General features: G+C 41.6%; 1 protein-coding gene across 1 annotated transcript in view; it reads right to left on the bottom strand.

Annotated features, from left to right (window-relative positions):
• GLI2 (GLI family zinc finger 2) overlaps positions 1 to 12,734 on the bottom strand; it is a 191,562-nt gene that overhangs the window by 47,673 nt on the left and 131,155 nt on the right. The window lies entirely within an intron of this gene.

The following is a 12,734-nucleotide window of genomic DNA, read 5'->3' as shown; positions in this document are numbered from 1 at the left end:
GGAACACCTTCTAATTTAATGTACCCAGTTCTTGCCACTGTCGGAGACAGAGAGAGTCAGAGAGAGAGAGAGAGAGAATATGCTGGTCTGATGGGCATGGTTACTCTTATGGCCTTTTGCAATGCATTTCTCTTATGATTGTCATGAGAAATATTCATGATGAGTTATTTTATGCCTAAAAGCATACAGTGACAAAAGCATCCTTAAAGTTGTTAAATCTGAAATTTAACACATGGTAGAGTCCCATGAAGCTAAGAGGAGATGCAAGCACAATGATGAAGAAGCAAAGAGACAGATTTTAAAGTTTAGCTGTGAAGTAAAAAACTAACTTCAAAAGTGGCCCTTTATGTTATTTGTTTATTAACCACAAGTTTGCATCCCTTGCATCCCTACCAGCAATCATTTGGCACATGTGGTCACCCTGTGGGATCTTATTAGAGGTTTTTTAAGTGAGGTGCTTGGTCAGCCGCTCCCTAGCCCTCATTTGGCTTGTACAGAACAAGCATCTAAAGAACTTTAAGAAACCATATTGAGGAAGATTGTTTGAATGGATGCAGCAGCTGTTACAGGAGCATAGCTGTCAACTTTCAGATTTGAAAATAAGGGATCAGCAGCCTCGAAAATAAGGGACCAGCAGCCTCACCTGTCCTGGGGACAGTCTACGGGATATCTAACAATCCGGGATAGCAGCGGGAAGCAGCGCTGGAATAAGGGAATTTCCCGCAAAAAAGGGAAGGTTGCCAACTATGTACAGGAGACAATATCAGAAGAAATAGACCGGCAGAGCAATCTCAGACCAATTATCAGAAGTTCTGCTGACTTCAATGAAATGTATTCCCAAGTAAGCATGCTTATGAGTGCAGTCTAAATGTGTCATGTTTTGTGTTATTAGCCCATTTTCATATCAATTCTTAAAATAGCAATCTAGTACCTAGTTAAAGGCACTATCTTGTGCCTAATCAGTATCTGGTGCATGGAATGTACAATGATGCACCTCCGGCTTGGCATCAAATTAGAGGCCTCCAGACACCCACTTGAAATCATTTGGAAGAGCCAAAACATAGTGCAGATATGGAGACGATTAGCCTGATGGGCACCCAACTCTGTTTTTAATTTTTCCCCCAAGAGCATGTTTTGTTCAATGAAATTCTGGCAGAGCATTCAGAGCCAGACCTCTGCCAAATCAGGCCTGCTTTTAACCACAACCACTTGGGTGGCCCAGCACTAGACTGCAGCCTGTAGGATCTTTCAAGCCACATAGTCTAATTGGATTGACTCATCTCTTCCTCCTTTCAGATGTTTTGAAGCATGGAACTGCATGGGGATCTTCTGGAGAAGACCACGTTCTTCTGTTTGTGATTGACTGCACACTTATTGACTGAACCATGGGTTCCAGTGACTTCACCATTTCTGTTGGTATAACTCCACCAAATTCCAACACAGCATCTTTGCAAATCTAAAACACAGACTAAATATTGTGTTTTAGTTTCACATTCTGTTTGTATATTTCTAATTGTCAAGCAACATCTCATTCTAAAACAATTTCATTTTTTAAAAAAACCAACTAAGTCATACTAAATCAAATTGTGAGCTTTCCCTCTCTCAAAACAAACTTTGTTCTGCAGAAATATGTGTAGAAGGCAAATAAGCTTCAGTATTTGGCACACACAAAAATACAAATCAGCAATCTGTACACATACATAGAAAACAGACACTGTATCCATTAAAGAAGTATAGTTGAAGGACACAGAACTTAATACCACACAGGTCTACATGAGCTCTGATGTCACACAAATTAATATGTCTGCTTTGGTTTGTGGCCTGACATGAACCCCTCTTGGCACATTACTTGTGTACAGAGGGCAAGTGTGTTGGCCTGGGGATGCCCAGTTACCCCTGCCCTTCTAATACTATTACTGTGGTCAACATGATGTTTGAAGTGGGGGAAACTTTTCTGTGCTTCCCTGAACAGAATCTTGATTGCCTGAGATGAAAATCAAACTCTTCAGACTCCCCTTATATTTCTGCTACTGCCAGGATATGTAATATTGCTACATTTATAGTATGCGTATGGTGGGCTTTTTTTTTTGTATGCTGTTACATTTGCTGTATGTTGCTGCTTTGTTATTGCGGTTATTGTGAAATTATGATTGTGATTTTGTGATTTATTAATGGTTGTAAGCTGTTTTGAGCATTATATTTTTGATCACAGAACAAAAAACATGGGCAGCTAGAACTATATGTGTTGATTATACCATGAGAACCACAGCAACATCCCATGTAGGCAGTGGCAGTAGCTATGAATGTTTTTTCTCCTATCACTGGAAGGTTGGCTGTCATCTTTTCTCTTTCATATATATATATATATATATATATATATATATATATCTCATATACTTTGCAGCCATCAAATCAGCCTGTACAATAACGCAAATGGCTGTTATTTAGACTACGTTCTAGTGTACTGACATATGTTAAGGGTCATTTTAGCTGTATATTTATACTTCTAGTATATTTTATCTTACTGTTTTACTTTTTGAAAAAAATGTAAGCCACTCTGAACTTGTGCTTTTAGAGAGAGCTATAAATGGAAAGAAATAATAAAAAAGATGTCCTCCAGTGGATTACCAAATAGCTACTAGCACTAAGTCAGAGATGGAACAGAGCTCAATAGAGATCACATAACAATGAAATACACATAAACAATTTATTTCCTTTTACTCCAACTCTCAATAAATGCAGTACATACAATGATATTTGCATGTAGGTCACAAGGTACTTCCCTGGTTTTATCGGTCATCTAACTTCTGTTCTCCATTACTCTCGCCCTTACTAAATGAGTAATGTAAACAAAGATTAAACAACAGCGATAATGGGCCTATTTATCATACAGACTTACAGCAGACTTACAGTATGCATGTCTACTCAGAAGTAGGTCTCTTTGCATTCAATGGGACTTACTTCCAGGTAAGTGTGAGGTGTGAAGCCTTAGATAACATTTATACCATTGTAATGGCTGAGGCTTCCCCTCAAAAAGCTTAAGAATAGTAGTTTGATGACATGGAGCAAAAAATTATCTCTTAAAGACCCCCCCCCCTCTCTCTCTCTCTCTCTCTCTCTCTCTCTCAGGACTACAATTTCAGGGGTCCCTAGGGAGAGAAACTGGTAGCAGAACTAGTTTAAGTCTACATTATCTAATGGCAGCTTCATAGAAAGCCCTAGTGAGTGGTGTAGATTTTACCAAATGTCATGAGGTTGACCAAACAGCTACAAGAAAACAACTCTTTGCACATTCAATTGCTAACTTTGAGTTTGGATGAACTTCCAGCTCTAAAGAAGCAAAGAAACATCGATCAAAAAAGCCAAAGACTTAAAAGCAAATCCTGTAGAAAGGTACATAAGAGTGAGCACTGTGGCGTTGTCAAAATGTGCGTTATGAAGTTAAACTGGCTTATAAGTTTCATTTTATAAAAAGTGACTTTAAAGACAGGTGTGTTCCTTTTTTATCTGCCTGTGGATACTAGATAAGTCATATTTTTTGACAGAAATATGTCCTTTTGATGTAATGGACTAGACACAAAAAACTCCAAACAGATTTTTCCCAAGGAAAGCCTGTGTGTACAAGGTTATGTGCTAATTGTAACCTAATTTGCCAAATATAAGGTTTGTCCCCACAGACCAAATCTGGGAGATCATAATAGGGAATGCTGCCCAATTATTAGTTATACCATTCGATAAACTGATAGCAGTAATGTACACCCAACATATGGAAGGGAAAAGAGACCTATAAGATGAACAGAGGCAGCTAGAAAGGAAGACTGGTGTAACGTAAAGTTCCCACTAGAGGTTGAAAGTGATACGGTGACACAACAAACACAGTAAGAATAAGCGCCTGTCTAGTATGCTGGGGGAGGGACTTTTTCTGTCCTGGAAATTTATTTCAAAATACAAATTACTTAGCCAATTTAACATGCAGATGCAGATATAATTTGTAGATAAGCAAAGATCATAAGGATCCTGTTACAGAAATTGATTTCAGCTTGGAGGAGTGTGCAAAGTTGCTGCTGAAATCAATAAGGTTGGAAAGTGCTTCACATCACGCCAGTTGCTTGGCTTTAAAAAGGGGAGGATAGATGTCATAGCCCTACTTGGGTGTTCAGTTTGTATGTGAGTTTTTGTTTTCACCAGTGAAAGTGCTGTCAAGCCCTGTCTCCCAGGCTTCTTTTTGCTCATTCTCCATAAGTCTGAATGTATGCAGTAGGGAGCCTACTCTTTAATCCAGGGGTCAGCAACCTAAGGCCCTTGGGCCACAAGTGGCCCATGGGGGTCATTTAACCAGCCTGTGGACCTGCGCGGTCTGCTCGGGGACCCCTGCCGCCTGCTTGGTCGGCTCCTGTGCGCAGCACTAAACCAGCACGGAGCAGAGCGGGAACCGCCTTCCGCGATGCTGGCTGGCTTCCCATTGGCTGCGGGAAGCTCCTGCAGCCAATGGGAAGCTGTGCATGACTCCTCCGCACTCAGAATAGTGTTTGTGCATGCGCATGCACACACACACTCTGGCCCACTGTGGCGTCTGCGGGACCATGAACCGGCCCAAGCCACAAAAATTTTGCTGACCCTTGCTTAAATCCCTTTCTACACAATAAGGCCCCTTGCTTCATACCTTTGCTTTCCAATACATGGAGGACTGAGAAGAGAGGAGGAGGAGGCTTGGGTGAGGTGGGGCGGGAGAGGCAGTCTTGGCAGCACACCTCCCACTCTCCCTCACACAATGGAAATCAAGTGTACAATTGGATCACCCATATAAGACACACAAAAAAAAAATTCAGAATACGTAGGATATAATTTGGAAACTATTTCAAAGGCTGTATCTGACTCAAAGTAGACCGGTTGGAATTAATGGACAAGATTAGTTTAAGTCCATTGATATCAATGAATCTACACTGAGTATATCTTAGTTGGATAAAACACTGAATCAATATCAAGAAAAATAATTCAACAGTGAGTGCTTCTAAATTAACTTTTGCTGATATAGATCGTAAGAGGTGTCATAAGAGCCTAGACAATGTCATTACCATAAGATACATACATGTTAGTTGTGCTAATTCCATATTTTGGGGCATTTATTCAGAGAAGCCTGGAAAACAGCTTATGATTTGAAGAGAGGTTTTAAAAGATGAATATGACAAAAATTAACATTAGAAGCTGCTCTGAAATATGTTCATTTTCCCTATGACAAATATCTTTTCCATCAAATATAATTGCAATCGGACATAACATTAAACATAGTTTAGTGATTTGTGTGCAATACATCTCCCTACTCTTTCTCTGTTGTAGCCCCAAGGAGCAACAGATGCTTCCGATCACCTCCTCCTCTGGAATAGTCATGAAGAGGAAGTTGAAAGCAACTGTTTCCACTTTCAACTAACCACAGTTTGTGATTTGACTGAATGGGAAAAGCTATGGTTAGTTTAAACAATAGTTTGTCCAAACAATTCAAGATCAAACTGTGGTTTATTAAAACTAACAGCAGCCTCACTTTGGTCAAAACAACATTCAGTGGTCAGTTGAATATAGAAGTGGTTGTTTCTGATCTCTTCCTTGCAGCCACCCTGGAGAAGAAGAAAGGGCGGGAGTATGAAAGCTTGAGGTTTGTTCATCTGCCACAAAACTATGGTTTAGAATTACATCTGAATCTGGTCACAGATTGCCACATTGGGACAAGACAACAATAGCAGAACAGTTAACAGTATCTGGAGATAGCATTCACCCTGGGAATCACACTTTATACTGCACATTTTTACAGGTAGTCATATCTATCACCCATACAGCAGGAATTTTTGACTTCCCATTGGACATGAAAGGTAGCTGTGTATCTCTAAATTCTTGGGCACTCAAAGTAGTGTGTGCCCACTTCATGTTTACAGATCCATGTCTTTGTGTTAAGCAGTAGAATATTATTCACTTACAGTCTTCAATGGAGCTTATTCCTTTAGTCAGTGCACAGGGCTGCATCTTAATCCTCCCTCAGATCAAAGTTCAGCAGACTGCTTGGGGCAATACACTGCTGTACTCTTATTGTAACTGCAGATAGAGACTAGAATGGCTCAGGTGTAAATCTGACACACAGAGTTTGACTATTCAGAAATTATATAGAGTAACCTTCCCCCTTTCCTCAGCTACTCAGTTTGTAGAGACTGTGTACAGAAAAAAACCACACCCAAAACTTATTTAGGGAATGTAACACTTAGAGAATAACCCACAATCCCCCCCCCCCCGGCACTCTTCAGCAGTCTAACATTAGGGCTTGCTCACACTTATGGCTCATCCCCAAACTGCACAGTCTTTTATTGAGATTTGAATCCCATGGCCTTCTTGGATCACTCCAACTCATCTGCTCTGCTGTTTGCTCTTCTCTAGCACTGGCCCTACTATTAGGCAGAGTGAGGCAGCTGCCTCAGGTGGCTGATTTTGGATGTCGTGACATTGTAGTGAATTATTAGTAATTTTATTTATTACTATTATTCTTACTATTAAATATTGTTGCTTCCAGGGAAAGGAAGAGGTCTTTGTGGGAATTGGCTGGCCTTGCATGCCAAACATCTTGACTTAGCTGGGAGGGAGCAGCCATTTGTGCTGCATCTCAGGCAGCAAAATGTCTCAGGTTACCTCAGGGCTGTCACTTTCTTTTGAGGAAAAATTTAGATTAAATGTTCTTTTGCACTTTTAAAAATAGATTTTTCTGTGGTTAGGAACTGGTGGCAAAATGCACTAAGATGTTTGAGATAATGATCAATTGATGGGAGATGTACGGCCTCTGTACAAACGAATCTAGATGAACGCTCACTGTTGTACAACATCCCTGCTAACAAATCTGAATGCTCAATAAAGAGCAAACATCTCCTAAGCTCTGTGCAAGCTTTGGGCAGGTAAATCAGGGAGAATGCTTAATAAACATGTTACTTGGAGGAGCCTTTGGGCTGCCTCTGCTCTTCTTTACAGCTTGTGTATGTGTGTGTGTGTGTGTGTGTGTGTGTGTGTGTGTGTAAAACATTGTCATGCAGAAGACACTGACCCCCAAAGTCTCTGTTAAAAACATATACAGCGGTACCTCAGGTTAAGTACTTAATTCATTCCGGAGGTCTGTACTTAACCTGAAACTGTTCTTAACCTGAAGCACCACTTTAGCTAATGGGGCCTCCTGCTGCTGCTGCCGCACCGCCAGAGCACGATTTCTGTTCTCATCCTGAAGCAAAGTGCTTAACCTGAAGCACTATTTCTGGGTTAGTGGAGTCTGTAACCTGAAGCGTATGTAACCCGAGATACCACTATAACCTCCCCATTTCCACTTTTCTCCTGCACAAAGCCAAGGTAACATGTTCAAAGACGAATCCCTGTCTGTTTTCTTTTTATATTAATTGACTTGCACAGCTGTTTTATTGACTGGGGTGGGGTGGCACAGAGGAAAAGCTATGGGGAAATTTGAGGGACTCCCCACCACCGAATGAGGATTTCTACCAGGTATGTATGTACCCCTGCAGCTTTGTAATTCCGTCTGAATAAAAACAACAGTGCTGAGGCTGCATCCTAAAACATGCCAGGGTATCAATTCCCACCTGCTCCCCCCAAAAAAACACAATGCTATCTTTCTTGTTACATTTCATAGTGTCTGACAACTTTTAACCACAGGAAAGAAGCTGCTTTGAAGAAGTCTCTTGCTAAGTCAAGCTCTAGCATGGAGCTTAGACGCCTGAGCCCTCAGGGCTCCAGGATTGTCAGCAGCCTTTTTTCTTTTTCTTTAAATAGCTGAGTTAGGGGTTTTTCTTCAGAAGTTTTTTGGGGAGTGGGTGGGACAGGAGAACAAATGAAATTGAGTAAGAAACGCAAACTAAAAGTGAGGGACAGAACAGAGCTCCCAAGGCTACCTCGGCAGATCCTGATATAATTTCATGCTTTTTGGAGGCATTTAATTCTAAATTGTCTAGGATGAATTTTAGAGGGGCAGTCCCACAGAATTAAACGGACATGATACTGTCAAGGGAGTATCTGTCAAGGGAAAGCCTACCATTTTCAGCGGTCTCTTTAGATGGGCCTGAAAAGCATTTGTGACACGGGAATTTGTAATAAGTGCAAAACTTATTACACAGTGAAACTTATTACAATGCATTCAACTGCATGCATGAAGAAACTCTCCATGGCAGTTCCCCATGTGTGTTTACTTGCCTGCATAGAACAATGTCTGAAGAGAGACATTCATTTGCCCAGCTCATTGGGCACAGAAATAGTCACTTCATAGTTTTCTCCTGCCTAAGAGATGCTTTCTGGAAACTCTGGAAACCATATCGCTCTCTCTCTCTCTCTCAGCTGAAGATACTGCTTTGCAAATCTGTTAACTTCATACCCCATACTGCACACTAAGAAATGTGTCCCATGTTGACTGTCCCAGTTTAGGGTCACTTTAGAGATACACAAAAGCCCAGACAGCAACTTTCTATGCTTATGCTCTGTCCCCGACCAGACTCGCTTGTTGGAACCCCGCTGCTCCTGTCCCCAACAGCTGTGATGAACTAACTCCTGTGCTCATTAGGTTATATGCAAACAGTGATGAAAGGGAACGTAGAGCCGTGTCACGTTGAGCAGTCAGAAAACAAACCTTTGACACAAAGCAGCAGGCAGATAATAAGACTCTGTGGTTGACAACAAATGAGACTACACTTAATTTGCTGTGCAGTGTTCATGTAATTAGATACATTTGGTACAGGCAAGGAAGTAGACAGCTAGAATATGGTCATGATGAATTGGGGGACCCTCTGTCAGGCTCTGATCATATTAATCATAAGGCCAAAGCTTGGTGACTCAATTTTTCTTCCGAGTATGCACTGTTACTTTCTTTTCCACAGGGAAAATATGCTAGTTTTGAACTAGAATTCTTGTGTAAACACACACACACACACACACACACACACACACACACACTTGTTGTGTTTAAAGTAGAATAATCATAAGAAATATTCCTTTTGTTTGAATAAGGAGATTTTCTTGTACACTGTATAAGCACAGGATAGTCCTATCAATTCTGCAGCAGAATTCTATTGTCTCTCATGGCACCAGGAAACAAGAATAGCCCCTACTGTAGCATCCATAAAACCTACACAGTGGTGGCCACTCTGTTTACCAATCTGATCTAAAGCACAGGATGGTATTAGTGTACACTATAATAGATAGTAAGCCCTCTTTCCTTCCTGCACATACTGTAAGGAGGTTTCTCCTGCGGAGACAGTGACATGACACTGCAAAAACAGGCACAACCGCTAATTTATTTCACTGATAGCCTATTTGAAATCGCTTATCTACAACTTTTCACCGGAATTATAACTAGCAAGTTTACAAAAATAAGCGGATACAGTTGTAACAAATTAAAATTTAGAAGAAGATATCCAAAGGTTTAGTAAAATCTGATACTCAGGATTGACCATCTGAGAATGCCTGAGTAAACGCATGTGCTTTTAGCCAGTGGTGAAACAGCAAGGCAGCACTTGCCTACTGCACCTCCAAAAGGAGATAATTTCACAAGGGAACTACCACTAAAATTTGGTGCCCCGCCTCTCTTGCTCTGTTCTACATCACTGTTGTGTTGCCCCCTGTGGTGCTGGTGCCCAGTGTGGTCACACTACTTTCAAACCATCTCTGACCACGGAGAAGGCCTTCCATATGACTATGCAAGGCCTAAGTCACCACCAGAGCCTTCTGCCTGTGCCATTTGTGGCTATCGAGGTTTGTGGAATTACATTTCAGTGAATTCTGATTCAGGCTGACCTGATCCACACACCCCAGACCAATGTGCATATTGGAATGTTAAAACTAGTCTGAATTCTATAGGGCAGTTCTTGGCTCACAAAACATACCACGGTGCATTAAAAAATTGGTGCTTCGGGATTTAGAAATGCACTTGTGCAGATATGTATTTCACAAGATTTATATAACGCTTGATCATAATAAACCCTCAAGGAAAAAAGAATATAATTATCAGTAAAAAAAAGAGCTGAAACCCACAATTTAAAGGAGCTGTAGTCCAACAACATCTGAAGGGCCACAGGATAGCCACCCTTGCCCATAAGTCTGTTCTTCTTGTTTTCAATGTGGAACCAGAAAGGCTACACTCCCTCACTTCCACCAGAGGTTTCTGCCAAGGAAACAGAGAAGGCCTCTGACTTTAAACTCCGGAAGCACTGCTTCTTGTTATGGATTGTCCAGTAGCAAAATAAACTGTAAACTTCTATGTCACGTAGGGAAGTATTAAGTTAGAAACAACATGTTGCTAAAAAAAGATAAAGGCTGCAATTTTAAGTCTGCAAAATAATAAACTTGTTTAAACAAACCTTTGTGTTTTGATTTCAGAGAGCAAAGACTGATCTTACCCGACATTAATGCCCTTGATTGTTCTTTCAACCAAGTCAGTTACTACGAAAGAGTACAGTATAATCCTCTGGGGAGTTGGGTTAGGGTCAGAGGCTGGCAGCTGGTAGGATTATCACTGATGCAACCCAGGTAGATCTTGCTGCTGATTTCACAGAGTCTGAGGCAGTATGCCTCTGGACACAAATTGCTGGAATGGCAGGTGGGGAGAGTGCTGTCGTGCTCAGGTCCTGCTTATGTATGGGCTTCCCTTGGGCATCTGGCTGCCCACTGTGAGAACACAATGCTGGACTAGATGGGCCACTGGCCTGATTTAGCAGGCCCCAATGTTTTGGGTAGTAAAGAGTCCACACAGCTCAATAATCCAGCATGTGGAAAAACAACTGCTCAATTATAGGGTGATTTAGTCCAAGTGGTGATGATGGAATAACTTAACCCTCTAATCTAGGGTATCCTTGTCCCCTGGGATGCAGGGGATCTAGTAGCATCCTTGACCCCTGGGATGCTGGGGGGAAGAGCAGCAAAAAGGAAACCAAAGTCTAAGATCCCAATCAGATGAAGATACTGGAGGACAGCATCCATCTCTTTGCTTTAGATCACCTTGGTCTAAGACAGTCTTAGGTACAGAGGTTAATATGAGGGCATTTCTTGGCAGTAGGGCAAACTCAAGACAGGAGTTATTTATACTGAATACAAGACCCAAGGTTGATGCATGCACTCTTGTTTTTTAGTACTATGCATTGGCTCAGCTTGGGTTAGATATGCACGTGTTACCTTGCTCTTTTGAATGATCCAGAGGATGGGCAGATCCAAGCTCAGAGTGGTTCCCAATCTACAAGTACCTAGGTGGCAAGCCTATGCTTATTCACCTGGGAGTAAGTCCCACTTGACTCCATGAGGGGTTACACCTGTTAATTCACCGTCATGCTGTAGAACCTGCAATTCCCACTAGCAGAGAGCTATCCTAGAATGCTATGATTGGTATTTGACTAAGATTTACTCAAATGAGAGCTACTGAATGTAATGGACCAAACTTAGTCATGTTTCTTCATTTCAGTGGGACCACTCTTAGTTGACTGCCACCCTAGATGCTTCATTTTGCATGGAAGGAATGAAACTCCAGAGCAATGTATAGTTTTTGCTTTGTTTTAAACAGTTGAAAGATCAGAGCATTTCCTGTTGCCGCTCCAAATCCATTACTATGAAACCCCTAGGTTTTAGTTTCAGAAGCCATGGATGTTGTTGTTATTATTTACTGGATTTGCCGGTTGCTTCCAAGGGAACTCAAAGTGACTTGCATTAAAACTGACTGACATGATAGAGGTGGCCATGTCTTATTATTGAACTGCTCCCCTCAGCTCCCCTTGATGGGGGCATTTCCCTACAGTGATCAACATGCTGATCATGCAGTGATAAATCCAGTGAGGGATATTCCAGGCCAGCTAGGGAGGCACATTTTGTCCCAGGCGCTGTGCCTGGTATTTTTTGGCAACAATGAAGCAGTTAATACCCTTTTCAAAGACCTCCGCAACTCCCCATTGCATGAAATTGCCCAGCTGTCAGACCTTCAGACTCGCGTTCATCCTCACAGCAGTTCTTCTCCTGCTTAAAAAGGGGGATATCCGGAAACAGGGCATTCCAGAAGAGGAAAGGGGGAGGAAACTGTCAGCTGTGCTGCTCTTCATCACATCCTTAGGAGACGGCATATTTTTCTCTTCACTGATTGCAGCTGGATTTGGAAACAGCCAGAGCAGGATTTTGACCCCTCTCTAGAGACATTTTCTCCTCTTTCTCCAAAGTCTTATTTTCATCTCTAGTGAGTAACTTGCTGTCTATCACTGGCTGCTGAGTAAGTTTCAAAAGTATGAACACCTAAAAGTGTAGCTGTGCCTCTGGGGTGCACACAGAGGAGGGCCTACTGAAAATACTTATGAAAGGCAGTGAAGCCCTGTATTTGACTGGAAGTGGAGGAACAAAGATACCTGTGTGTGTGTGCCAAGATTCTGCAGCAGCAGAGCAGAAAAACATTTTATTACTAGCATTATCATTATATTTACCGTATTTTTCGCTCTATAATACGCACCCGACCATAACACGCACATAGTTTTTAGAGGAGGAAAATCCGTAGACATGCCACCCGTAGGCATTTCCTCCATAACACGCACAGACATTTCCCCTTACTTTCTAGGAGGAAAAAAGTGAGTGTTATGGTGCAAAAAATACGGTATTTATCTCCCACCTTTCTCCTGAGCTGGGATTAGAAAACATAGCAGAATGTGGTACCAAAGCACAGGACTCAGTTTCCTGAGAATTTCAGT

Source organism: Podarcis liolepis (genome assembly GCF_965112155.1).
Source record: "Podarcis liolepis genome assembly, chromosome: 1".
In the NCBI taxonomy this organism is placed as follows: Eukaryota; Metazoa; Chordata; class Lepidosauria; order Squamata; family Lacertidae; genus Podarcis; species Podarcis liolepis.
The sequence above is the reverse complement of the archived record's forward strand: the minus strand, read 5'-3'. Positions and strand labels throughout refer to the sequence as shown.